Source organism: Magallana gigas, chromosome 3 (genome assembly GCF_963853765.1).
Source record: "Magallana gigas chromosome 3, xbMagGiga1.1, whole genome shotgun sequence".
Taxonomy (NCBI): Eukaryota; Metazoa; Mollusca; class Bivalvia; order Ostreida; family Ostreidae; genus Magallana; species Magallana gigas.
In genome coordinates this window covers 20,590,095-20,613,125 of record NC_088855.1, presented here as the reverse complement: position 1 = coordinate 20,613,125, position 23,031 = coordinate 20,590,095, and the positions used below count along the sequence as shown (strand labels likewise).

The following is a 23,031-nucleotide window of genomic DNA, read 5'->3' as shown; positions in this document are numbered from 1 at the left end:
TCGACAAATAGAAAGCATTTATGATTAATAGAACATTAAAATTTGATACTAGTTGGCACGTTGATCGTCTAAAAAACAGGGACAACTGCATCACTTCCTACTTTTTTTTCCAATTGTTTTTTTTTCTCGCTTTTTTTATTACTTTTTTCTCTTTGTCATTTTTCTAGCTGCATACAAATAAAGCTACTTAATTATATATTTCCCTTTATGTGTTAACTACTACATGGTATCCCGCGCAGGCGCGGGAATTAACACCTTACAGATTAATGACACAATACTAAAATGTTAACCTATTTTTTTTTATGATTTTCGTATAAACTGTGTCCGATTTTTTCCTTATTGCTTTCTTAACCTATTCTTTAAAATTGAAATTAAAAAAATGCATAACTTGATATTTAGCTGAGAGATGAAAAAATCTTAACTGAATTGGATGATATATACATAAACATGGCCTTAATTATTGCCATTGCAACTGCATGGAAAGTGATAACAATGTATATATTTTAAACCATTGAGTAGGTATTTAGTACGTAATATCTCTAAATTTGGTTCTTTTTGTCCAATTTCACTACAATTTTTATCTCTGTCCCGAATGAAAACTTTAGATAAAAGACCCCCCCCCCCGGAATTTAACTTCCCGTTTAATGTACACCACCTTTAGTCATATAGACTTTGAACACAATCTGTACCTTGTTTACACTTTTCGCCATGGCGTTAATTAGTCAACCCGCGTTCTTGGTTACCCCGTTCTGGAAAGTTCTATTCAATTCTCTCGCCAGAGGTCGCGCTTCGCAAGCTTTTCTCTATCAAAACTAAAATTGCGCATTCAAGAAACGAATTGCCTTATTTCATTTATTCAGCATTTGTCAAATCTTAACTTCTGTGTATAATCCAAGTAAGTTTCTAATAAATATATTCACTGTTTCCGCAATACTATTTCATTCCAAGGATACATTTTAATACTAACTCCCACTGACTTGGATCCGACAAAGCGTGTCCACTAACTTACTCTCATTTTGCTATTTCGAGCTGGTTTATCGAAAACGAAAATAGATATATTTTTGCTTGTTTGGTTTTATATCTTTATGTAGTTTTCTAGGTTATGGTAATTTTCATATTTGCGAGGCCAAAATTTTAAGTCGACGCAATTTCATGTTTTTTTTCATGGTCAAACAACACCTTACTTAAAAATTGTCAATTTTTTTTTTTTAATACAATTCTGGTCATATATTTGTGGGAAAGTATTTTACTGTGTATTTTTACCTTGTATTGTTCAACTTTAGATGCTCTTTTGTATTATATAAATAGAAAAGGCTTATTCTTCCACCTGCCATGTCGTGTTGCACAGTTTTATTACTGTAATTAAATAATATAATTTACATATATTTTACCCTTATTCGTTCGGAAGACATAAGACTAGGATGAACTTGTTCTGCACGAAGAAGCGTACATTTTATGTCATTGAATTCGTTGATATCATTTACAATGTTTATTCAATTTTACAGAGCAGAAGAAGGGAGAAAATAAACTTGTTGCCTCGTTATTAAAAAAAAAAGTTGTCAGCTCTTTGTTTCAAGGGTTCTTGGGTAGGGGGGTCTTCCATCATACTAATTGAGTTTGTTTGTATCATTTTCATTTTCATTGAGATTTAACCGATAATCAAATTTTAAAACTCTAGTCTAGACAAGGACGTCCCATTGTATATCCCAAATAATCTTAAATCGATTCACTTTATTTCCTTAATATTACAGAATCAATTAATTAACAGACAATAAATCATTGGAAACAAGTCTATTGATCCTCTTCTAGTCAAACGCATTCTGAATCCTTGTGCATGTAAAAACCAGCAACATTTAAACGAAAACTTTTTTTTTTATAATAAATTTGCTTCTATTATTCAATACAACAAGAACATTTATCCCAAACTTTGACGTACCATTATATATTACTTGGATAAATAAATGGTTAAAGCTGAACACCATTCAGAACTATTTTTTCTTCCCACGCCACTATCCCTACAACATCTATATAAGCCGCAGACCTCTTAACAGTTCAAAGTATTTTGCTTTAGAGGTCTCACCTTTGTGTACATCTCATATTGCCGTGTAACTCAGTCGCGATGAAATTATCAAATTATACGCAACAGTTCCAACAAGGGACAAAAGACAAAAGTAACAACAAATATACAAGTCAACGCATTATATACAGAAAATGCACATAAACATAGAATAAAGGCACGAATTCTAAGACAACGCAAGGAATACCACACGTCGACCACGAGGTTCAGGGGCTTTTAAGACAGTATTTAAGTTGGTTAGACTTAAGCCCGTAACTAGAAGAATGCTTAAAATATAGGACAATTTACCTAGAACTTAGGCTGCCGGTAGAGGTGACTTAAGTGTGTTTAATGTATTGTTAACACATTAGAAGTTTAATTGTTAGTTAATGCAGTTCAGCATTTGGTTGCAGTGTATTTATCACATATTTTATGTAAAATTATGATTTTTTATTGAGTTTTCATTTCACAACATATGTACATAGATGACATAACGGGGATTGGTGCATTTGTAGAAACATATTATATAATATTTAAGCTATTTCTACTAAATAATACAATTTGGTATATTTCATATGAAGTAAAGCTTATTTTGAGAGAGAGAGAGAGAGATAGATAGAGAGAGAGCGAGAAAGAGAGAGAGAGAGAGAGAGAGAGAGAGAGAGAGAGAGAGAGAGAATGTAGGTGGATAACTATGCATGTATAGACTATACCATACGTACTGAGGACAATTGAAATGATATGAGGATTCACAGAAACGAATAAAAAAACCAAAAAACTTGATCTTGTTTATAAAACTACAATTGTTCACAAATATTCTGCCAGTGGCTTTCATATTCCTTATATTTACATTTTTTCAACAGCAAATATTTTGTATATTAAAATAAATATTCCCAATATTAGAGTTATGGTTTTATTGATATAGCTATTAACAGTTGTTGTAGTGAGCTGAAAAATGCAAGCGTTTTGCTAAATAGGTTATAAACATGCACTGGTCGGTTTACAAAACGTAAAAAATATGTAAAACTGGAAAAGTAAGAATAAGAGGTTGAAAGACAGAAAATGCTCAGTGATTTTAAAGGCAACATTTTAAAATATCAAATTGGTAAAGAAATTATATTCTGAGTTTGTAATTGGTGAGGTAAGAACCAAAAATCCCATCGTGTATTCTATGAAGTTCGATTCTAACGGCATCGCGATATCATTTACATACAGTCTTCCAGAACGTCTAAACTAGTGAACTAGACTGAATGCATTGCATTAAATTTTTTGCTTTGAGCTATTTGAAAATGTTAGATACATCTACAATACATTAATGCCACCTTGAATCTTGTTTATTTGCATCAACTTTTACCTCCTTCTAAAATCAAAGATGCCTAGCACAACACGTGTATATGTGTATATGTATATAAACAAAATATGAATCCAAAATAATAATTTATTATTAATACACTCAAATTCGATAGAAGAAATTAACAATTTGTTTTTACTTTTTAATTTAAGCACGACTAAGCTGAGACATTGCTTAGTTTGCTATATGTTAGGGTATAAGACATGCTTAAGCAGGACTTTTACAGGTCGTAAGATTCCGCATAAGCCTCCTGAAGTCAAAATATTAGAAGGCTTTATGTTACTAGCGCCAAATCCATCTCATATATTCAAAATTGATTTGTGTGTCTATGAACAATAATAAAAGTTACACGGTGACTCAAAAAAATGTTTTATTATATAACAACGTAACTAATGTAAAAAAAATCATCATAGGGAGGTTTCACGCATTATAAGTCATCACCTATTACATGTAGTATACGAGTTGTTAAAACTCATCTGAAAATTACGCTTGTAAAAAAACCGAGTTGTTAGGACATTGATTTTAGTGTCACGTGATTGCCATCGCTATCTAAAAATACTTACAGTGGGATTTACACACCGAGAAGGAAAAAATAAAGTTATTCAATGTTTTTAGTAAGAAAAATGCATTCATAGATAGTGCTTCTGAATAATATAGTTCTTGAAAACATCAAGTTTCAGAAAGAGGCCGCTGGCTCATGTTATGTACACGCTGCAGTATTTACATTTCCCTGCATTTCCGTGGCTATAAAACAGAAGTAAATTAAACTCAATATTCATGTGTTGGCCCAGTGCTTAATCCTATTTTTGTCTTTTTAAGGAGGCTAAATGGTCATCTGTCTAAAATTCTAAGATATGATTGGTTTAGCTATTAACTATTAGTAAAGTTTTTAAAGAAAAAAAACCCCATATATTTTACCATTAAAATTTGGATATATTCCTATACTTTTACATAGAGCTCTTCTTCTAAAGAAGATCAATACAGTCTGAAAATGGCCACGACCATCGAGCCCTCTTAAGTGACGTACTTATTTTAAACATCATAATTTGTCAAAAGTTCATCTTTTCATATGATATATAAAATATGTAGAAATCGTGTAAGAATTCGAAAGGTTTATCATGGATTTGTGCATCACCATGTCTCCTTAAGTAAAGAAAAATTCATCTATTTTTACTTAAAAATTTGAATGTTTTCCTATATTTCCTTTATTCAGACTTCCTCTTTTTTAAGGATATTTATATGGTCTAAAAATAGCCACGACCATCCAGTCCTGTTAAACTTACATCCATAATGTTCACAATGCGGAAAATATTTGCATGTTTATTTGTAGCAAGGTTCAATAAAACTTATACTACATGTAAGACAAAATGAAATGTCCCATTAATTGCAAAATCATTCAAACTCCAATAACTCAAAGAAATTGGGTGTAATGACACACTTTGTTTGATTCCAATTAAGAATTGCAGAAAACAATTGCAATTCAAGTCTCCACAGTTTGCACCATAAAATTAAAGTTTGAGTTTCGGTTAGAATATCGAATTATTGTTCTTTAAATTCTTGGACAGGTTGATTCAATCATCAAGCTTAAAGTTAATGAGAATAAAATATATCTAAAATACAGAAGAAAAATGAGACCAGAACACAATGAATTGAAATGTGCTGAAAACATTTTTTATGACCTCTTTTTTGCACTCTGGTCATGACTTAAAGTTCTGCATTCTTATTGTTCGTTATATGGAAAGGTTTAAATGAAGAGAACTGAACGGTAGTGGTGATTCTTAGACCATATTTACCTCCTTTAGATGAAAAGCTATCTATAAAGTTTAGGAGACTTTAAATTTCAAAGTTATAAAGGATTTTTTTTACCACCCAGCTTTCTTGAAATTTACTATCATACGCACAAATGCGCGAAAGTTAACAATTTTTTTTTTTCAACCTCTAATTGTCAGCAGAAAGGCGATCGAACGATAGACCAAAACCGAAATTTCATAAAAGGTTACGATATCATTTGTTCTTCGTCAGCTGCTAGTGACTGCCTGTGTTTTTCTATATACATATACATGTATCTATCGCTGAATAGAACTGCGAGTTTGAAAATAATGATTTCATTGTATATATAATTCGAAATATGAAGTTTTCGTAAAATTAAAATCGTTTTTAATTGTCATTCATTTCAACTGACCATGAATACATCGTAAAACTACTTTTATATCAGTTAACGTTGGAATCATTCGCATCTAAACTTGTGGTTTTTTTCATTTGTGTACAAATAAACAATATCTCAAAAATGTGATCCCAGAAAATGAATTAAACTACATTATATCGTCCACTATTTGATATTTCCTTATTCTTTTAAATTTGCACTTAAACATTGCATCATAATTAGATGTACCATTGGTTTAAAGTACATACCAGTATTATATATTAAACATTATGATTATTCAAAAACACAAATAATCTTACGTAGTGGTTTTTCTTCCTTATAAAATTTCACGTGGGAAATGAGAATACATAATCAGACGGCAAACTTTATCTAGCCGATAATCTGATTATAAGAAGTGAAAATGTTACCTGCTTTAAGTTTAGTGACAATTTCTTGTGCATTAATTTTAGAAATTTTCATGGAAATGTCAACTGGTCTAGAGGGAGAAAATATCTGCAGGAACCTTATGTTAGAATGAATATTTCATGTGTCCTTGAATTCAATATTTCAGAGCATAATTTTTTTCCTTTTTATTTATAGCACCAATTTGTCTCGATGCTGCAAAGATTATGAAGAAAAGTTAAACAAATGTGTTGGTAAGATTTTAATCTAAAATGTTAAAAGAACAAATTATGAATAATTTTGAAATTAATTTTGGACAATCCTGTACCAAGCTGTAAGTTTTGAGTAAAGTGGATGTTTATACAAAATTTACAATTGCCATATTGTAAATTCTGTATCAAGATCCACCAGAGTAACTAAAGTCAAGATTTACAAAATGACGTTTGTTCGAGCAAATTGCAGATGTATCCTTTCCTGAAATTCAATTTTAATTATTAGAATGCAGAGCTGGATATTTTGGATTAAATTGCTCTTCCAAATGCCCAGAAAACTACTATGGTCGTCATTGCAGTGAGAAATGCGATTGTCCTGAACACTTATCCTGTGACCACGTTTGCGGATGTGAGCAAAATACGACACTCCTCAACCATACCAAGTCTGAGAGATGTAACAGATCTATAAAAAGTCAAGAAAATGTGACGGGTATGAGAAAGTTCCTATTAAGCGTCAGAAAAAGATACTTTTGATTCTACTAAAAAAATAATGAATCATTCTTTACCATAATTAGGTAGACAAGTGATTTAATCCAATAAAGCCCAAAAAGTTCATTGGATATTTGATTCCTACAGCATTATAAAAACAAACTCAGAATTGTCGGTATATCATTGAAAAAGACCCAGAAAAATTCACGCATAAGAAGTCACGCATAATAAAAGTATTTTACGAAAAATAAATCTGAGAAATAATTAAAGAGGTAGCTTAGTTACTCAGGGCAAAATATGAACTGGAAATATAATTTAAACATTTTGCTCTTTTTCAATTAATTCTACTTTCTGTCCAGACTAATTGCAAACGTTTCTGATCCATTGTCAACTGTATATTTACAATATGGGAACTTCATTAGTCTAAAGATTCGCCAATAAATAAAACAGGTATATTTGTAACTGGTTGTGTATTCCAAGTAATAGATTCTCAATGGTGAATCATTATTTGCTGTGTATATATCTTCTGTTAAGGCTTGCTTTGAAAAGTTCAGGCTTAGAAAAAAATAGTGGATAGTGAAGTTTTATATTGGTGTTTGTAGACTTGTTGGCACATCCATGAGGAATCATTTCATTTTGTGGGAGCCAATTTTCGTGACTATGGGGGGAATGGGTTGCCCAATCGTATTCATGTCTGAATTAATATATGAATTTCATTTTGAAGACAAATAGTCTATGGTTATTGTTTTCTCTAAGTGCTTTTTTTAATCTCGTTTTACATAATTTTTCTTTTTTAATTGTTTTGACAGAATATTTGGCATTTGAATGGATACCCATTTTCTTCATTGTGGTTGGAATAATCGTGTGCTTATTAGGCGTTAACCTCTTATGCTGGAGATGGTAGATATTTTTTCCTTGATTCAGATAGTATAAATAGGATAATTGAAATTAATCAAACTATTTCAGTACCAGTATATTATTCTCCTTACACAATGCATAATTCATTCAATTAAAAATTGAATTGTTTTAGTTTTTAAAACAATTAAATGTGCTAGAACTAAATATAATCTCATTATATTGTATGAAAAACAAACTCAAGCCTATATTTAATCAAAATGTTAAAAATATTTTACTGTCAAATCTCGGCTTATTAAAATACATGTATAAATGGCTGTCATCAAATATTACGAAATAAAAGGGAAAAGTACCAACTTTGAAGCAAGATATATGGAACATAATGAATCCCCAGCATAAATGATATAATATATATTTAAATATTTCGCTCTGTTTTTGCAGAATGCATTCAATTTCACAAAATTCAGAAAATATCTAGTAGGCAAATAAAAAATAAAACACCACGCGTCTAACACTATGCAAAACATATAGACTTACTGACAAGAAATTCCTAAAGCTAAATCAATGGCGACTAAAGTTAACATACTTTCTATGCATAACCTTGAAAATAATCTTTTTTCTAGATATGTAATTGTAACTCAATGCAAAAAAATATCTCCTTTTGATTTTTTTGAAGCGTATTACAAAAAGGGCAATCTACATACAAATTTAAAGGCGGATCACAAGATGACACGAAGTTGGTGCGCTATCACTTTAACAATGAAGTATCGGTATCCAGCGCGAGAAAGAGGGTCCGAACGCCAATAAAACTTACATTGATTCTAATTTAGACGACTTGGCAGCATATGAAGAAATTAACAAACATTCAACTCCCAAGCAAATATTAAGGGGAAAGAATTTTGATAATTTTTTTCCAATGGGTGGTGTTGGCAGGAACGTGGAAAAATCCTTGAGAACAGAAGGTAATAAACCTCCAGGATCTCATATACAACCCATAAATAGTGATTTACTGAGAGCACCAGAAAACACTGGCTATCTGTCAGCGGAGGTAAATTTTGCAAAAAAAATTTCAAGTGGTAGTGACTCTGATTCATACCAATCAGTAAAATCTAAACATTACCTAAATGGACACGGCGGACATCCCGCCGAAACAATGGGTTTGTACGAGTCAATAACAGATGGCAGAAGTACACATGAACATCACTACGCGGATCTTCAACCCTTGAAATCCTAATAAGGAGGTGACTACAATGACCTTGATGAAGCCATTCACAAAGGAATTCACCGCATTCAAACTTTTCCATGGACTGGATTAATATTTTTTACCTTAACCTTCAAAGACTTCTTAAACTTTATTGTAAAGAATCAGCGCAAACTTTGATCGCATGATGCTGTTACGATTGTGTTACATTTGGATGTCTATATTTCTGTCTACTCTAAATTTGGTACTTGCACATTGCTAGATTAAAGCTTATTATTTTTCAGAAATATCTTTTAAACCTTGAAGCTATTCAGCAGAAAAGGTTGTCAGTTTAAATGTTATATTTGATCGTTTTAGCTAAAACGTAACAGGCACGTAGCATCGTTTTTGAAAGTGGGGGGGGGGCCAGACTCATCCAAAAAATCTTGACAAGCAAAAAAAAAAACAAAAAAAAAAAAAAAGGAAATAACACTTTTCCAAAATCTTCAAAATCTAATCCGTGGGGGGGGGGGGGGGGGGGGGGGGGGGGCGCTGGCATAGTATATAACTTCATTTTCAATCCTTATTTCCTTATTTTCATATCAATTTTTTACATCCTCCTAAAAAGTGGGGGGGCCAACTCCATGATAATTCAATTTTTTTTATGTAAATTTTAAAAAATTAGTTGCTGTCAGAAAAAGTGGGGGGCCAGGCCCCCCCCTGGCCCCCCCCCACCTGATGCTACGTGCCTGCGTAAAACATGATCAATTGTATAACTTTTTAATGTTACATGTAAACTGTTTCTAAAGAAGGGAACTATTGAGATGCCGACTTTTTCTATATTTGCAATAATTTAACAAAAAACATCTTTTAAAAATGTTGGGATGATAAAAATCATTAACGCCCAGTGGGATTCGAATTCATGACTAACAGATTAATAGTTAACTGTCTTGTCCATTCCGATACGCTGTTATGTTACAAATTGAGAGAGGGAAAAATAAAAATTTAAACTTGATTTTATTATTTATTTCGATAGATTGTAACTAAGGTCACAATATGGAGGTGTCCCATGCTATCTTAAATTTCATTAAAGAAACACATTAGCCGGCTTGGGTTAATGTGTTAGTAAAAATATTCTTCGTGATAAAATTTTATCAGGAACCAAAAGAAAATATCATGCACGGTTTTAAAATAAAACACATGCTATCCATTGTTGATCATACACTTAACATCAAGTACGGAAACTGGCAGTATACTAGTAGAGTATTATCGTAAACCACAAAGCATAAACAGGTGAACACTATGGAAAACAATCGGGAAGATTTTTTTTCAAAAAATTAATTTTGATTGAAACATTACATTATTTTTTATTATTAGTGTTTTATATAGACATAAAATTGCACCCTAAATAAGTTATAATTATAAATAATGTAAAATAAATGTGACACACTTAATCCTATTTTCCTTTATATGACATACTTGACGTTCCTCCTGCTTAGAGCGCCATATGGTTTACAAGGAAACAATTAATTTGTGTGTACAAACCATCTAAAAGAGCTGATTACTGACCACTCAAAGAAAATATTACTAATTTAAAAAAAAATAATTGATTCGTCCTCTTAATTCATCCACAAAATATAATGCAAATTAATCTATACAATGAAATGAAACTTATAATATATTGAAAAATATAATTTTTTTATTACAATGCATTTAATTGGTCGTTCTTCATTAAAACTTCATTTTCATGTTCGTTAACTTCATATGTACGGTTTGCACAAGACACATTGTTTAAATATTACATTTCTGTCAAGTGATTTTAATCTATACACGTGTTTATATTTTCCGGTATATTTTGGTCATGTATGAAAATGATTAAAATAATATTTCACAGAAACGTTAACGTTGGATCATGATGGTGGCTCTAAGCAAAATTTATGTAAATTTAAATAAAAAAGTCGATACACATTTCATTTTATTATTCCTTTTAAAAATGGATGTGTTCTTTCTTCTTTTGATGAAAACCGCCGACGCCTTACATGGTGACAATTTATGTCAGGATCCTGGGTAAATATGTCACATATCATAACTTTAATGTATTAATTATTGAATTCATATTTGAATCATTACTTTTTAGACAGTGTTTCTTATTTTAAGTTTTTAAATGTAAAGCCCAAGTTGATAGGCTTTTTCTTTTTTTGCATCCGTCACAAAACGGGATGTCACTTTTAAAAAGTAGAATTTTTTTTAAATTCCTTTAAATTTTCCGTATGAAGTCCAGTAGCTACCTAAATTTAAAAACTATTATATATATTTATTTCGTAAATATGAGCAAAAGCCTCAATTGAATTCGAACTCGTTATCTGCGGGTCACAAGCTCTTTACTTTTATGATATGATAATATTTGAATACATGTTAAGTACGAACAATTCAACTAAACTTTTTAAATCGCTATGACGTAGTGTCTTAAGGTTCATGGATTCTCTGAAAAGAGAGATAATACAACTTTTGTTCAAAATATCTGTTGTCGATTTTGTGGCAATTTGTCAGAGAATTATTTTAAAAGTGAATATTTTTTGGAATGTTTGGTTTCCAACATTTTTCATATCACAATGCGTAAAATGCAGTTTAGAACAGCAGAGTGTTGCAACAGCTCACAGAACTATCGGTTCGTTAGACACAGGTTCATTCATTTACAACTGCAAGTTCTTTTAATTTTATTAGTCGGAAATTTAATATTTTGATACTTTGATAACCCTTGTTTTAATCAATGCTATTTCCAGAAATATAGCAAAGAAAACTTCATCATCGGGTTACCCTTTTCATCATTTATAAATAACATTCACAAAAACGTATATAGGTATACATGTATAAGCACACGAAGCATTCAAATAAATTATAAAAAAAATAATTTAAATTAATCAATTTTATTATATCACAATGTATAGTGCTATATGAAAATGTACATTAGGATTATAAAAAATAATAAGTATTTTGAAGCAGAGGGTTTATGAATCTTAAAAAGAATAAGGCTTTATGTTAATTAAAGCTACCTTGAGAGACATACTGTCCGAGTTGGAAGTACACTACAGTAGTTTTATATTATTCTCATTTCCAGCAATAACGTGACTCAATGCTGTACAGATTACGAGAAAAGGGGTGACAAGTGTGTCGGTAAGAAACAAACTACATGTACTGCATAATGTATATTAATTATATTTTATTTCAAGAAGGCTTTGTGCTCAACAAACTGTCTACCAGATCTGCCTTAAAGTTTTATATACAATGAATTTTGATCATTAAATATTATTTAGTGAAGAAAAAAATCAAAATATGTAGATTTCAATATGAACATTTCCCCATATCTTTATACAGAGATCTTTCTCTAAAAGAAGGTAAATATAGCCTAAAAATAGCCACGTCCATCCAGCCCTCTAAAGTGATAACGATTATAAACAATTAGATACTGGATTATAACGTCAGTTGGATCAGATACATACTTGATGTTATTTAATGTATATCAACAATAACTTCTGTAATGATTGTTACATTTCTAGAGTGTAGATTGGGGTATCGTGGAACTAATTGCACCACTATGTGTAAAGCTGGTTATTTTGGGCGACTCTGTGCAACAAAATGTAATTGTCCTCATGATTTTGGATGTCATCATGTGTGTGGCTGTGTGAATGCACCATTCATCAACGCCACAACAGCTGAGACGTGTGATGGAATGACGGATAACACAGCAAGTATGACGGGTTCATACACAACTCAACCTATTTTAAATTGTTCGAAAAACGTTAAAGGCAAGTTAATATCACACTAATATCAACACGTCTTGATGTTAATCAATAATTGTATATAATAAAAATTATGATGATGATGATGATGATGATGATGATTAAAGATCATGTTACTAGTTATAACAAGAGGCCCAGGGGCCACATTGCTCACCTGAGCAACAATTGCCTTAATTCTGATCAAATTAGCATTACAGTATCAAAATATCTTGACAACTAAGTACAGTAGATCTTGCTAAAAAAAAATAGAAAATCTGTCAATTTTTATCCACCTCTTTTTTTGGGTAAATACCAAGCCCCTTTTGTTGTTGTACCTGTAAGAAGATTTTTCTCTATTCCAATTTACCCCCCCCCCTCCATTTCGTGGCCCCCCTTTTCTCTAGGGAATCATGGTTTCATCAAACTTAAATCTGCATAACCTGTGCTTTCACACTAAGTACTGAGTTTTGGACCGAAAACTTTCCCAGAATATTTTTAAAGATTTTTCTCTATATATTCCTATGTAAAAATTCAAACTGCCGTCACGGCCCAGCCCTATCACTAGGGACTGTGATTTTGCAAACTTGAATTTACACTATCCGAGGATGCCTCTACACAAGTTTAGGCTTTTCTGGCCAAATAGTCTTTAAAAAGAAGATATTAAAGATTTTCTCTATATATTCCTATGTAAAAATTCATCCCCCATTGTGGCCTCACCATACCCCATGACTATTATTTAAACAAACTTGAATCTTTACGATCTTGGGATGCTTCCACTTAAATTTGGGCTTTCCTGGCCTTATAGTTTTGAGAAGAAGATTTTTAAAGATTTTCTCTATATATAAAAATTTATCCCCCATTGTGGCCCCGCCCTACCCCCAGGGACCATGATTTGAACAAACTTGAATCTACATTATCTGAGGATGGTTACAATTTGAGCTTTCTTGGCCATAAAGTTTTGAAAAGAAATTTTTTTAAAGATTTTCTCTATATATTCCTATATAAAAATTTATCCCCTAATTGTGGCCCCACCCTACCCCTGGGGACCATGATTTGAACAAACTTGAATCTACACTATCTGAGGATGCTGTCACTCAAATTTAAGCTTTTCTGGCCTTATAGTTTTTGAGAAGAAGATTTTTAAAGATTTTCTCTATATATTCCTATATAAAAATTTATCCCCTAATTGTGGCCCACCCTACCCCTGGGGACCATGATTTGAACAAACTTGAATCTACACTATCTGAGGATGCTTCCACTCAAATTTAAGCTTTTCTGGCCTTATAGTTTTTGAGAAGAAGATTTTTAAAGATTTTGTCTATATATTTCTATGTAAAACTTGATCCCCTAATTGTGGCCCCACCCTACCCCTGGGGACCATGATTTAACCAAACTTAAATCTACACTACATGAGGATGCTTCCATTTTAATTTGAGCTTTTCTGGCCTGATAGTTTTTGAGAAGAAGATTTTTAAAGATTTTGTCTATATATTTCTATGTAAAACTTGATCCCCTAATTGTGGCCCCACCCTACCCCTTGGGACCATGATTTAAACAAACTTGAATCTACACTATCTGAGGATGCTTCCACTCAAATTTAAGCTTTTCTGACCTTATAGTTTTTGAGAAGAAGATTTTTTTAAAAAAAATCTGTATATTCCTATGTAAAACATGACCCCCCTCTTGTGGCCCCACCCTACCCCCGGGGACCATAATTTGAACAAACTTGAATCTACACTACCTGAGGATGCTTCCATTTTAATTTGAGCTTTTCTGGCCTGATAGTTTTTTAGAAGAAGATTTTTAAAGATTTTGTGTATATATTTCTATGTAAAACTTGATCCCCTAATTGTGGCCCCACCCTAGCCCCGGAGACCATGATTTGAACAAACTTGAATCTACACTACCTGAGGAAGCTTCCACTTTTATTTGAGCTTTTCTGGCCTAATAATTTTTTAGAAGAAGATTTTTAAAGATTTTCTCTATATATTCCTATGTAAAACTTGATCCCCCCATTGTGGCCCCACCCTACCCCTGGGGACCATGATTTGAACAAACTTGAATCTACACTACCTGAGGAAGCTTCCACTTTGATTTGAGCTTCTCTGGCCTAATAATGTTTTAGAAGAAGATTTTTAAAGATTTTCTCTATATATTCCTATGTAAAACTTGATCCCCCTATTGAGGCCCCACCCTACCCCCGGGGACCATGATTTGAACAAACTTGAATCTACACTATCTGAGGAGGCTCCCATTTTAATTTGAGCTTTTCTGGCCTGATAGTTTTTTAGAAGAAGATTTTTAAGGATTTTGTCTATATATTTCTATGTAAAACTTGATCCCCCCATTGTGGCCCCTCCCTACCCCTGGGGACCATAATTTGAACAAACTTGAATCTACACTACCTGAGGATGCCGCCACACAAGTTTGAGCTTTTCAGACCGAATAGTTTTTGAGAAGAAGATTTTTGAAAAATACCAAGAAATTTTCAATAATTCTCAATTATCTCCCCTTTAAAGAGGGCGTGGCCCTTCATTTGAACAAACTTGAATCCCCTTCACCTAGTGGTGCTTTGTGCCAAATTTGGTGGAAATCTGCCCAGTGGTTCTTGAGAAGAAGATGAAAATGTGAAAAGTTTACAACGCCAACGCCAACGCCGACAACGACAACGACGACAGACAACGGACAAATTGTGATCAGAAAAGCTCACTTGAGCCTTTGGCTCAGGTGAGCTAAAAAGTATAGCTTCAAAGATTTTGATATCCATAACGAGGCCAATTACAGTTAGAGTACGCACGGTTTAGCGCAGCGATTCATATGCATTGTGACGTAATATTTTTGCTTGGTTGACGCCTTGGCGTCATGGTTTCAACTGCAGATATTCAGCAAAGTTTGTCGAAAATCGAAAATAGTTCGTTAATATTTTATTGTAGAATAAACATAAATGTCTTGAAGTATAAGCTATATTTGGGCTCGTATCGAAAATGTGAAAAGGGTTCAGCAAGCCTGGCCCTCTTGTCACGTTTTCTTACCCCGCCTAAATATAACCTAATAACACATGTATTTGAAGACAGTAACCATGTATTTTATATTAATCACCCTTAATATGTGATGTTATATATTTATTTATTACTTAAATATGTCTGAATGTTTTAGTAATACTATAAAGTTCACCATTTCCGCCTTTGTCAAATAAAAAATAGCCATTATCTGACAAATCTGGGAAACTGGACATTCAAAATAAAATTTGATAAGACCCTAGGAACAAACAAGGAGGTAAAGGGTTTTTTTAATTTGACCAATTGATGCCTTTTAGCAATAACTTTCATATGTAGAACAGAAAAAAGAAATCCCTAGGGCAGAAGTTTAAAAATAAGGGTAAAACAAAAATGTGCAAAATTGATACATTTCAACCAAATTCCCATAGGGTGCTATGTTATAATTAATAAACTTTGAGAGTGCCCCTAAACAAACAGTGTGGTAAGTGTCTGATTTTTTCATGTTGAAATAATAATTATTTCAGTAGACATTCATGTAAAAAATTGCATTAAAAATCTATGGCAGAACAAATTAGACCCGGTCTCGTTAAATGTTACATTGAATTTAGGCAACATAACTAGTATTTATTTAGTTATATTCAAATATAGCTCGAAATCGATCCCCATATATTAGTCATTTTTTTTTACAATTAAGGGTAGAGGAAACTACCCCACTTCCTCCGCCGTAACGGCATACAGTTTATTTGTTGATATTCTTGGATAAGATATTCAAATTGTTTTTTTTTCCTTCATGGACCCTGTATCCTTTACATTCACCTCCAATATTTATATATTAGTGTAGCCAAACTTTTTTAATGTTTCTATATAGGTTGGAACAAAGTTAGACAGAAAAACTACGTGCTACTTAGTCTCATTACAGCGGGTCTTTTATTGGTGTCTCTGTTGTTATGTTCTTTACTACTTTATTGGTAAGCAAATTACTTTAAAAAAATTAAAAAAAAATCAATGATTTATTTTTCTCTTAAATGTATGCACACTTTCTAGTAAATTTTACAAAAATTAATACTTATATTATCTCATTTATTTCAGTCATTGTGATGAAGTAAAAAAAGAAAGCGGTATGTTTATTTTACGTAAAGAAGTTGACTTTGTTACTCGTTTTTGTTTGATCAAGAAGTTTTATTTTTGGATTATTAATTAAATTGATTCCTAACAGCTAAAACAAATTTGATTTAATCAGACGGGTTTTTTTTTCAGCAAAAAGCCAAGATAATATGCCTTGCAGAGACGATGAAACGTTAGATGAGGAAAATGGGAGAAGTACTGTACAAAATGACGACCCAGACCAATTAGATGATTCTTATATATACAACAATATAAGGTTGGTAGTAAACAGAAAGAGTCTTTGGAATTCAGTTCCAGCTTTAGTAGATGATGAAAATCCATACGCTTTCGCGCGGATTCAAGAGGCACCTACACGGTCGAAGTCTGCCAGTGAAAACTTGGATAACTCTAATACATGTTCATGGAGTCGCAGTACGTATTTTCAAAGTTATAGTTTTGATTTTCGTTTTTTTAGTCATTTATGCTTGTTTTTTATCATTTGGCGTTTAGAAATATGTACAGTGTAGTCCAACTCAGTTTTAGGAGATGACGATTTATGCCGTTTTATTTTTATTCAAGAAACACCTAAGCTGTCGAATTTAGCCCAGGAAAACGTAGACAGATCTGCTACATTTGAAATGTGAATTTGATATTACAGAGGAGCTACAAGGGTTCGGCTTCTATCAACAAATCATTAATCTGAGTTGGTACCAACTGCTTTTTCAAAAAGCAAACAACATTAAAAAAAAAACTTTTAATGCAAATGTAGCGATGTTTATAGTATTGTTAAATAATTTACCGTCGATAGATTGACGAATATTTTAAAAAGTTATTTTAATAATGTTGTTGCTAAACAGTGTTTGTTGCATAACCTATAAAATATTTAGAAGTATGCAAGATTCTAAAACTCTGCTCGTAATATCAGTATTATACATTTGTTGTCTGATGTTGAGGGAGATGTGAAGATTTATTCCCCCTGGAGAAATCATAATACCCGAGAGCAACGCCCGAGGGAAATATGATCAGGGCAATAAAATGTTCAATTTCCATGTCATTGTCATGTTTTGTCATCATATTCAACCCTTCGGAAGCCACTCAAATTTTCATTTCTTGCGTATGAAAAGTCCAAAACGATGCAATCAAATGATTAATTTTAAAACATTTCATGATTATATCAGCGTTTTTTATCCTTTTTATTTCAGAAAACTAACAAAGAAAGAAACCGTTAAATATTTATTACGTTTCTGCTTTACAAGAGTTGAAAAACGATTAGAACCAAATGTATTCTTTATCATCACTTGTCGTTCGTTATAATAAACAATTTATCACATGAACGTTTTGGAGATGTGAAGATATATTACCCCAAGCAAAATCATATTTCCCTCGGGCGTTGACTTGGGAAATGCGATTTCTCCTGTGAGAATAAATCTTCATATCTCCTCCACAATCATGCAATAAATATATAATAGCCTGTAGGGAAAAAATCTATATGTATTTTATTTTATCTTTTTCCAAATGTTTTGAGGATCAACATTACGCATTTGCATTTTCAGTTCTTTAATCAAATATGTTTTGTCAAGATATGATATCTAAATACATGTATAATATATTTTCAATATAACATGCGGTGTTTAATCCTTAAAAGATGTACGTATACACTTGATCATGGCGTGTAAACATTTTATGACTTTTATGATTGTTCATCGATACTTCTTTTTACATTAAGCGCATGACAGATACGTGGTAGAGTAATTCTTTATACTAAAAATCTGTTTTGAAGTAAAAGCATTGTACATTAAGCACTCAATGTCATATCAATGTTTTCTGAAGTCTGTAACATTATCTGTGCTTTAATCCAGATATCTATTATAATTAGTTAACTGTATACCATTTTGTCAAGTACAATATCTATTATAAGTGTAGAACCATTTTTGAATTAAAATGTAGCGAAGACACAACGTGTTTCTGTCACTGAATTAAATCACAAGTCAGCTGTCTGTTGGAACATTACAAAGTCTTAATGATATTTAACCATTGAATCATTATTTTTTTAAAGATATAGTCTCATAACTGCAGCGGTGTGTGCATACAAATTGAGTAACGCGCGCTAGCGCGTTACTCAATTTGTATGCACACACCGCTGCAGTTATGAGACTATATCTTTCAAAAAATAATGATTTAATGCTTATATTTACATTTTTTAACTTCTTGCCTTGTCTGCAAATTTGATTTATACATCAATATTTCTGTTTTATCCTAAGGGGAAGTTCAAATTAATGGAAGAGCCACTGTAACAGCCACAAGCGTGAACTTTGATTCCCGCTTGTGACGTTGCATTTTACAGCGTTCAACGTTTGTGAAGTCATAATAAAACTAGTCATTCTAACCTTTGAGTACCCTGTGTGTGTTACGGTCTTATAACTGCAGTGTCTTTTCACACACTTTACATGCAAAAAATATTTGGAATGTAAATATATCAATATAAAGAAGACAGTTGCCTTAAGAATGTACAAATAGTGCCTGTACATATTCTCAAACAATCAAAATCAATCAGGGAAAGAGAGATAACCCTTGTGTTTAAAACTCGGATTACATGTGATTTGTTTGTAGATGGTTTCATACAACAATAAACAAAATAAAAAAAAAGAAACAAGTGTTTTTAGATACTATGATTTAGACATGCGTGTTTTATAACATCAATGAAATGAAGTTATCTTGAGTGTACTTAAATAACTATGATGTTGATGCAATATTTTCAGAAAAACAAACGAGAAGACCCTCGAAGTTTTCATATCAATTATTGATTAGTTCGGATTTTGATATTGGTGTGATATGTTCAGAAAACAAAAGAGAAGACACTCAAAGTTAACATATCAAATATTGATTTGTTCTTTAATAAGTTTATGTTAATTTACAATTATTTGTATAATCTTTAAACATTTGCGTTAATTATATATAAGGAAGGTGACTTTAAAGAAAAAAAACAAATGTAAATTTACATACAACTTTCGAATATTTAATTATTATGTTCATTCATATTCAATGTTGGACACTTCTAAATTTATTAGATATCGAATAAATTAAAATAAACCAAGAAGCGTTTATTTTCCGTGAAAAAAAAAACTCCATTTAAAAAAACCATTGAATAGAAGAGTATGCGTGGCATAATGAAATGCTTTTTTAGTGAAAATTATGATACAATATATGATAATAACATCTCATTTTAATACGTAAAGTTGAGATAATCTTCAGGATTTTTGTTTTAGTTTTACATTGTGAAATTTTCAGTCGAAACTTTTCTTTCAAAACAGTATATATTTATATAATATGCATAATTACACGCGCTGTATTTAATTTGTCATAGCATTACTATTGCATCATTTGATTTTTATCTCCTGTATGAGTTTTTGATTTCTGGAAATTTCACATACAACATGTAACATGAAAACTATAATTGTAAGCGATGTGAATGGAAAAAAAAGTTTGAACATATTATTTTTCTTCACAATTGATATTTTTCTCCTTCTTTCGACAGAGGCGGCTTATGGTTTGCAAAAAGTCAATATATGCTCATGCAACAGGTTTGATTGCAACTCGATTTTCAAAATTACTTGTCTTTAAAAATTCAGAACATGTAAAAAAAGAAATTGTAATTCTCATAATCCTTAACACTGTAAATACATTGAATTTTTTTTTCAAAGTGTTGGTGTTGGTAACATCAATTTTCAATATTCAAAAATGATATCAATCGACAGGCAATCATTTGATTTAATGTTGTACTTATAACCATTGTAAATCAATATTCTCGTATGTTCTATCACACTTGTTGATAATATAAAAGATGGAAGATAGTAGATGTAGTAGTAGTAGTAGAAGTAGTAGTTGTTGATTAAGAAAACCATATGGTTTCTATTTTCGTTTCATTAAATTAGTTTTAATGTCAGTCTCTTTATTTTTTGTTCTTTCCAACTTTCCTGGTAAGGAAACTATAGTTTTTACCTTGGTAAAGAATTTTAGGCTTTGGTTTAAATTACAAGTTTAATTTAAATAAAACTAGTTTAATATAAAGCTTATGATCAAGTTAAGCTGTTGTAAGACGATCAAAAAGGAAATTGGGGTTTTTTTGTCAATTAATATTGACCGTGCTTTTCTTTTATATTTTGAATTTCCTTGAACTAAAGAATTAGATCCTGAAATATAACTGGATTTAATCGAATTAAACTCTTTCTGTCTGCAACATAACTGCAAGTTAATTCCAATGGAAGCCCTGAAACCATGTTTGAGGAAGTTAGGGTTAGTGGTAAACATAGAACCTCAGGGCCTTGACACAGCAAATAACATCGATTTTTCAACATAAAACAAAAACGAGCTGATTGTAAACCGAAAAAGTTTTCATCTGTAGAAATCAGAACCGAACAAAACAAATGATAAAAATTTCTGCGGTTTTACGTGCACTCAAGATGCATCATGACAATTTATTTCAGTCAGAGAAAACTTACATGTATATGATGCAATTGTTAGTTTTGCTGTCTATGTGTTAGGTTTCAGCTCATGACAATATTGCGCAAATTGAATGGTTACCAAGTAAGGATCAATCAATTGATATTCTCTCAATGTACAGTATAAAATCTTTGATAATATTCACTTTAAAAAAATCACAGATCTATTATAGAAGAAATTGTTATATTTTATCAAAACCGTTTTGGATTTGACATCATTATACATGTACTACACATCGTTATTGAAAAACCCTTAGTAATTGTTTAGTTTAGTTTTTGATGTTATTACTTGCATAAACACCAACCCCCACATTTATATCTGTCATTATGGAAGGATATTTTGAAAAAGTACACAAGTAAATGCATAAAAAATTAAATTAAAAACAAAATTGTTCTTCTTTGATTATTCTTGTATAATTGTCAGGACAAATAAATTGATATCGGGAACCTATATTTGGTGGAACAACTTAAAAAAAGGTAATTTGAAAAAAATCAGTTTAAATAACTACTAAAATGAAAACAAGTAAAGAACTTCAATGTTAAAAATAGCATTTTTTTCTACATCTGTGTTTATGTAGAATTCTCACATTTTCTTTGAAACTGTATGCCCTTTTTTTGTTTCAGCTTCATAGGGTTAAACTTTTTTTAATGAATGCTAGAATATAATTGTCTTATCTTCAGATTTTTCCTTGGAGAATGCACTTAAAGAAAATAACTAAGCATGTGTAAAGTTTGAAAGAAATAACTTTTTATGAATGGGAAAAACACACCCTAAAAATCTAAAGTTGTATAATTATGATTTATCAAAACAAAAGCTGCTAGTATTTCAGATTTGAGATTTCTCAGAATCGCAATGTCAAAATCCAATCGAGTAAAATAGCATTTAATCTGCAAACCTTTCATTAAGAAGGTTCGATGGTCGTGGACATTAATACTGTTTCAGTCTCCTTAAGATGAGCTCTGTATACAGTTAAAATTGCAACTTTTTCAGGACATCGAAAATTCCGGCTTCTCTTAACCCACTTGTAACAATTTCAGGTCGTCCCTGAAAATGTTCGTACAGTTTGATGAGCCATTTCAAATGAAGTGGCTTCACTACCGACAATAACAGAGGCACTGGCTTAATAGATGTGGCGGAATCGGAGTACTGGTTTAATATTAAATTTGTGTACCATTCCTGAAATTGTTTTTTTTATGAAGTCTTTCGCGGGCTTCTGAATCGACAAGTCCATCGGTTGTAACTTATCGGTACAATTCGCTGGAACAATCACAGGTATAATAGATTTCTCTTTCAGGAAATCCATTATTATCTCATCGGAAATTTGGGCTCTAAACACATCGAAAATGCATAGTGATTTTTGCTTTAGCGGTAGGTCTAGATCGTCTTTCACCTGCTCAATATATGGGAGGATGACTTTCTTCACATACCTAAAAGTAAGAAAATTACCTGCTTACATTGTGTATATCTAATATCAATAATACATGATAACAATAGTTCCATGTTCAGTTTTAATTAGTACAAATAAAAAAATAGTCACCTGTGACATGTCTCGCCGTTGGCCCAGTGATTAGGGGAATGTGTGATACCCCACCCCTCTACGAGACTTTCCCGAATCTGAGGGTGCGACTTATCAGTGGTCCCTTTGTAGGTCACCTGTGGTTTTAGGAAGGCGCCACTCAAAGTCCCGGCAAACACGGCCATGATCTCTCTTGACACCAAGACCCGTTATTTTTACTCTCTTACTTCCCTCCTTTTCCATTGTCCACTGCGACACGGGAATAATTGGGAGACCTACATAATTACATGTAAGCCCTTAATTATTAGAAAGTAGGCATCTTGTATACAATACTGACAATAAAGTAATCAAATCATTGATAATGTTTTTTTACATGTTCAACTGACGTATTAAATTAAAAGTTACCTGTATGGTCCCAATAATCATCAACTCATCAGGTTGTAGC

General features: G+C 31.8%; 3 long non-coding RNA genes across 3 annotated transcripts; all 3 read left to right on the top strand.

Moving 5' to 3' along the window:
• The first annotated feature begins 5,920 nt into the window (after positions 1 to 5,920).
• LOC105321208 (uncharacterized) lies at positions 5,921 to 8,437 on the top strand. Its single transcript, XR_010711539.1, has 5 exons — positions 5,921 to 6,078; positions 6,151 to 6,206; positions 6,451 to 6,654; positions 7,463 to 7,553; positions 8,185 to 8,437. It is a non-coding gene; the product is annotated as an uncharacterized lncRNA (long non-coding RNA).
• Positions 8,438 to 10,597: 2,160 nt separating this feature from the next.
• Positions 10,598 to 12,489, top strand: LOC136273699 (uncharacterized). Its single transcript, XR_010711920.1, has 3 exons — positions 10,598 to 10,755; positions 11,807 to 11,862; positions 12,246 to 12,489. It is a non-coding gene; the product is annotated as an uncharacterized lncRNA (long non-coding RNA).
• A 3,634-nt stretch (positions 12,490 to 16,123) lies between these two features.
• On the top strand, positions 16,124 to 18,516 carry LOC117692629 (uncharacterized). Its single transcript, XR_010711538.1, has 4 exons — positions 16,124 to 16,434; positions 16,556 to 16,584; positions 16,724 to 17,002; positions 17,150 to 18,516. It is a non-coding gene; the product is annotated as an uncharacterized lncRNA (long non-coding RNA).
• The last annotated feature ends 4,515 nt before the right edge of the window (positions 18,517 to 23,031 follow it).